Source organism: Pteropus vampyrus, unplaced genomic scaffold, assembly GCF_000151845.1.
Source record: "Pteropus vampyrus isolate Shadow unplaced genomic scaffold, Pvam_2.0 Scaffold281, whole genome shotgun sequence".
NCBI classification, from domain to species: Eukaryota; Metazoa; Chordata; class Mammalia; order Chiroptera; family Pteropodidae; genus Pteropus; species Pteropus vampyrus.
In genome coordinates this window covers 522,130-528,129 of record NW_011889062.1, presented here as the reverse complement: position 1 = coordinate 528,129, position 6,000 = coordinate 522,130, and positions in this window count along the sequence as shown.

The window sequence follows — 6,000 nt, the reverse complement described above, 5'->3', positions numbered from 1 at the left end:
TGAATTTATCAAATTTAAATAGTTTAAGACCAAGCGAGTCATTGCTGATACTCTTATGTATTTTACTTTTTACTGCAAAGGTGTCTGGGATTTAAAACAGCAACTCATATTAGAAGATAAAAACTGAGGGAGGTGGGCTCATCTTATGCAGGTTTTTATCTAATTTGACCTAGGACCCAACTCCTTTTACTACTACATTGGTCTTAGAAATTGTGCAATTGTTGTAATGATTTCCACATTTTTTTCCATTTAATCATCAAAATTCTACTTGCAAACCCTCTAATTATGTATTGTTACACACACACACACACACACACACACACACACAGAAAGTGAGATTGCTGTCTACCTATCTTTTCCTGTGTATTTCTATGTTTGTATACAAAACCATTTAATTCATACTGATACCTCCAGTTCTAATCTTACCCCCACAGTGTTCATTCTAATTTTTACCCTTTTTATATTTGTAATTCCTTTGAGAGTGAAAAATAATATCTTTATGTATATTATATTTACTTATGTGGTCAATCCTATAATACAAATAATTTCAGAATTGCTTACCCATATCTTTGTGAAAAACAAATTTATTAACTAGAGTACAATATTTGTGTACCTTTTGTACTTTCTGTTCTTTCATCTTAGATGAAGATGGCCCAGACACTATTTTCCAACTTTACTGAGGTTAGTTCTTTTCTTTTCCACCCTATGCTGTGCTTTTATGTTATTATTTATAACAGTTATGTTTATTTTTTCTGTTTACATTGTATTTGGATTTTCCTCCACCTCATGGTTAAACAAGGCCTAGAATTTTTCCTTATTCATCACTTGGTCATATGGAAACACCCCTCCCCACTCAAGGCCATAGTATGAGTTGAGTGCAACAGTCATAGTTGCAATAGTCATAGTTGACAGAATTCGGTGCAGCAGTCATAGATGACATAGGAATCTAAGCCATCTATTCATATAATTCATTTGTGCCCTCTAAATCTGAATCTACCCTTTCAATCACTTAATTAATTGCCAGTATACATATTGATCTTATGATTTGGTAGGTCTGATAATAAACTCTATATGGCTGGTTGCTCTGGTAAAAGTCACTTGATGTCATATGAGCAGGCATGTAGTTTCTACTAGAGCATAGTAGCATACCAGGAGCTTCCTTTGAACAATTAGTTCTCTGCTGTAGAAAGCATGAACTCACTAAAGAGCCCTAGAAATCTGCTCTATGAGTCCCTTACTGGGACTTGTCAAAGACTCCACAGAGTTACTCAGCCTACTATCAATACTATAAGCACCAGAAGAAGCAAAAAGCTGTCTGAGACAAGGTACAGAGCCACTTGTCCTATAGTATGAATCTATTAAGAGTACTATCTTATTTTGAACCCCAATCAAACTTCCATCAGAATTATATAATAAATTCATAAAACTAGATTGTTCACATGTATTATGTGCTGTCTCCAAAATTTAAATAAGCCTACCGAAAGCTGTCATGTTTAGAGATAGGAACTGAAAAGTACGATAACTTGTCTTTTCCCCATGGTAAGGATGACTTAGCCTGCCAGAGTTTTTGCATGCCATCAGCAGTTGGATTCTTTTTGTTTTCTGGTCAACAAGTTATTAATTTCCAGTATCCAATCCTGCGAATCTTCATCCTGAGGCCACTTCTGGCATAACTGTCTTTATTCCACAAGTAGACCGTAAAACAAGAATCCTAGTACAAATAATATAATTGGGTAGTGAAGTAAATTTGATAGGAGAATGGATAAGAAAAGGAAATTGAAGTCATCTAATAAAATGTGGCTTATCAAGTCAGTTACCACTTTTAACAATTAATTTTAGCCCCATTGGGAAAACCAAAATGCAATATAAACTCACAGCTCAGTGTTATCTTACCTGTGGAGTAAGAGAGTTGACATATTTATGCATAGACTCCCATTCCCATCAATCATTTGTTGAGAGCTCCTCTGGGGAAAGGAGAATACTAAAGGCACTTCTAATCTGCCCAAATTAAATATCTAAATATGACAGTTAATTAAAGCTGTAAAATGAAACAGGATCTTAAGTAAGAAAGATTTCTTAAATGGTGCAAAGTATACCAACCACAAAGGGAAAAGGGGAAGATTGGACTGCATTAAAATCGAAAACTGTTCTTTATCAAAAGTCACCATTAAGAGGATGAAAATTCAAGTCTCAGAGAGACAAAATGTATTTGCAATTCATGTATCTGATAGAAAGATCATAGAAAGAAAAAATACATATAAAATATATAAATCAAAAGAAAAATTCACAGGCCAGCAATATCTTGATGCCAAAGCTGGATAAGGACGCTACAAGAAAAGAAAATTATAAGCTAATATCCCTGATGAACATAAATTTAAAAATCCTCAACAAAATATTACCAAACTGATTGGAATAGCACAGTAAAAGGATTATACAGTATGTTTAAGTGGGATTTATTTCAGGGATGCCAGAATGGTTCACATCCACAAGTCAATAAATATGATACTCACATTAACAAAATGAAGCATAAAAATAATATGATCATCTCAATCAATGTAGAAAAAGCATTTAGCAAAATGCAACATCCTTTCATAATAAAAACTCATCAGGTAAGGTATAGATGCAGTGTACTTCAACATAATAGAAGCTGTGTATGACAAGACCAATAGTGGAAAGCTAAAAAGTTCCATTCAGAGCAATTATACAAGAAAAAGTTATCCAAATTATAAAGGAAGAAGTACAATTATTTTGCAGATGACATGATTTTATACATATAAAACCTGTGACTCCACCAAAAGATTGTTAGAACTAATGAACAAATTCAGTAAAGTTGCAGGATACATAATCAATCTACAAAAATCAGTTGTGTTTCTATGCACTAAGAACAAACTTTTGGAAAGAGAAATTAAGAAAACTCTGATTTACAAGCGCATCAAAAAGAATAAAAATACTTAAGAATAAATTTAATTAAGAAGGTGAAAAATCTGTGCACAGACATCTGTAAGACCCTGATGAAAGAAATGAAAGAGACAGAGATGAATGGAAAGATATTCTGTGTTTATGGATTGGAAAAATTATAATGTGGAAATGTCCATACTACCCAAAGTAATATACAGATTCAGTGTAATCTTTATCAAAATTCCAATGGAATTTTTCACAGAAATAGAAAAAATCCTAATGTTCATGGGGACCTACAAGGCCCCCAATAGCTAAGCAATATTGAGCAAGAAGAGCAAAAGCTGGAGGTATTACACTTACTGATAATAGAAATAAATCCATATATATAAAGGCACAAAGAATCCACAATGGGAAAAGGATAGCCTTCAATAAATGGTGTTGGGAAAACAGATATCCATAGGCAAAAAATAGAATTGGACCCCTATCTTAAACCATGTATAAAAATCAACTCGAAATGGATTACAGGACTTGAAAATAAGACCTGAAACCATAAAATTCTTAGAAAATGTGGAAGATAGTAGATAAGCTCTTTGACATTGGTTTTGGCAATGACCAAAAGCAAAAGCAACAACAACAACAAAAACAAGTGGAACAATATCAACTAAAAAGCTTATGCACAGCAAAAATGAAAAAAATCCCATCAACAAAATGAAAAGGCAACCTATGAAATGGGAGAAAATATTTACATACTACACATCTGATAAAGGATTAATATCTAAAATGTATAAGAAAATCATACAGGTCAAAACAAAAAAAAATATAATGAAAAATGGGCAAAAGACCCAAATAGACATTTATCCAAAGAAAACATACAAATGGTAAATAAGTATATGAAAGGCTGCTCAACATTACTAATCATTAGGGAAATGGGAATCAAAACAATGAGATATCTCCTCAAATCTGTTAGGATGTCTGTTGTCAAGACAAATGCTGGTCAGGATGTAGAGAAAAAGGAACCTTGTAACACCATTGATAGGAATATAAACTGTTACAACTACTATGGAAAATAGTATGGAAGTTTCTGGATAAATTAAAAATAGAATAACTATATGATCCAGAAATTCCACTTCTGAGTATACATCTGAAGGAAATAAAAACTGTTTCAAAGAATTATCTTCACTCCTGTGTTTTTGCAGCATTGTTCACAATAACTAAGATGTGGAAGCAACCTAAATGTCCATCAATGGATGAATTGATAAAAGAAAATTATATAGATAGATCGATAGATAAAAGAAAAAATATATAATTATGTAATTATACACACACAAAAAATAGAAAATTATACAGACCAAAAAAAAAAAGAGAAAAGCCTAACATTTGTAACAAAGAAAATGAACCCAGAGGACATTATGCTAAGTGAAATGAGCAAGACACAGAAAGATAAATACTGCATTAATCTCATATATATATGGAATCTAGAAGTCAAATTCAAATGAAAGTAGAATCAATTTTGCCAGGGCTGTGAGGTGGAGGAAACTTGCGAAGAGGTTGGTCTAAGAATACAAAGTATCAGTTACGTAGGCTGAGTAATTCCTGGAGATAAATGTATAGCATGGTGACTAGAGTTGATAATACTATATTATATAACTAAAATTTGCTAAGAGTAGATCTTAAGCATTCTCACAATATATATACATACATGCTAACTGTGAGGTGATGGAAGTATTAATTAACTTGGTGGAAATTCTTTTAGAATTATATCAGATATTCACATTATACACTTAAAATATGTTTATTTGTCAATCATACTTCAGTAAAGCTGGAAAAAAATAAATAAAAATTGTTAGGATTGTAGTTATATATATTTTATCTTAATAAAAAAATAGAAAAAATGCAAATAAAAAGTCAAAGTGATAACAGTAGAAAGATGGGTGTAAGAAACGAGTACAGAGATTCAGTTGAATTGATTAATAAAGACAAAAGCCAGTTGGTTCTTGCCTAGAAATATAGACAAATCTACATATCAGAAGAAATAAGTATATTTAGACCAAACAGACATTTACAACACAAACCCCAAATTGAATATTGCTAAGATTATATTCTAGAGTTTGCACATATTGATCTCCTAATAACTGCACCTCACCTAGGCAAGTTTATGTACAATTATTTTGTTTTCTGGTGAGTAATGACAGATATTTCAAGATTAATGAGTATTACAGGAATGCAAGCTTCTTAAACTTTCATTATATATGCATTTAAAAAACCCAGCACTTAAGCAATGGCTAGCATATATAAATCTTAGTCCTTACTTGTTGAATCACTGAGTTATTACAATGATCAGGGAGAAACCTGCTAATCAGTCAGCCAGCCATTGTGATTCTAGTGTAGGCCAAGACTGAATCCTAAATAGAAATTTCAATAAGAAATTTCAGTGAAAGCCTATACACTTCCCCTTGGTTTGTGGATCATTTGAATCTACAATTTTAAAAAGTTTTCAGAAATAAAACCCTGAAAGCAAATCGGGAAGCATGGTTGGTGGAATAGGAACATATAAACCAAGTAGCCACAGGGAGTCAGATATAAAATATATATATATTTAGATCAAGCCTCCAGATATAGTTTCCAATTTACAGGAAATTTGTGAGATGAATAAACATCTTAAATGTCATATTTATACCACCAGCAAAATCAAGATTATAGAGAATCATATGTTGAAGGATCTGTTATTTGTGAGAAAAAATTTGTAAGAAAAAACTAGAGATGGAAAGGATATCTATGTGTAGTTTACAAGTGATTGGCTGAGTTGGCAAATTTTGAACATAGGTGATGGATACATGTGGTTTATTATGCTAATGTCTCTGTTTGGATTTATGTTTAAACATTTAGTAAAAAAAAAATATACGAAATAGCAGGCAGTTATTAAGAATCTAAGCTGAAGCTATTGGCAAAGCAATTTTTATCTACCATATTATTAAATTATAAGGTAATTTTCTTCAGTTTCAAATAAATATATTGTTTGTGGTCAGAGCTAATAAAACCAGACCTGATGAAATATTTGTATTTTTCCTCTGTGTAAGTAATGCTCAATGTCAAGAAAATGTA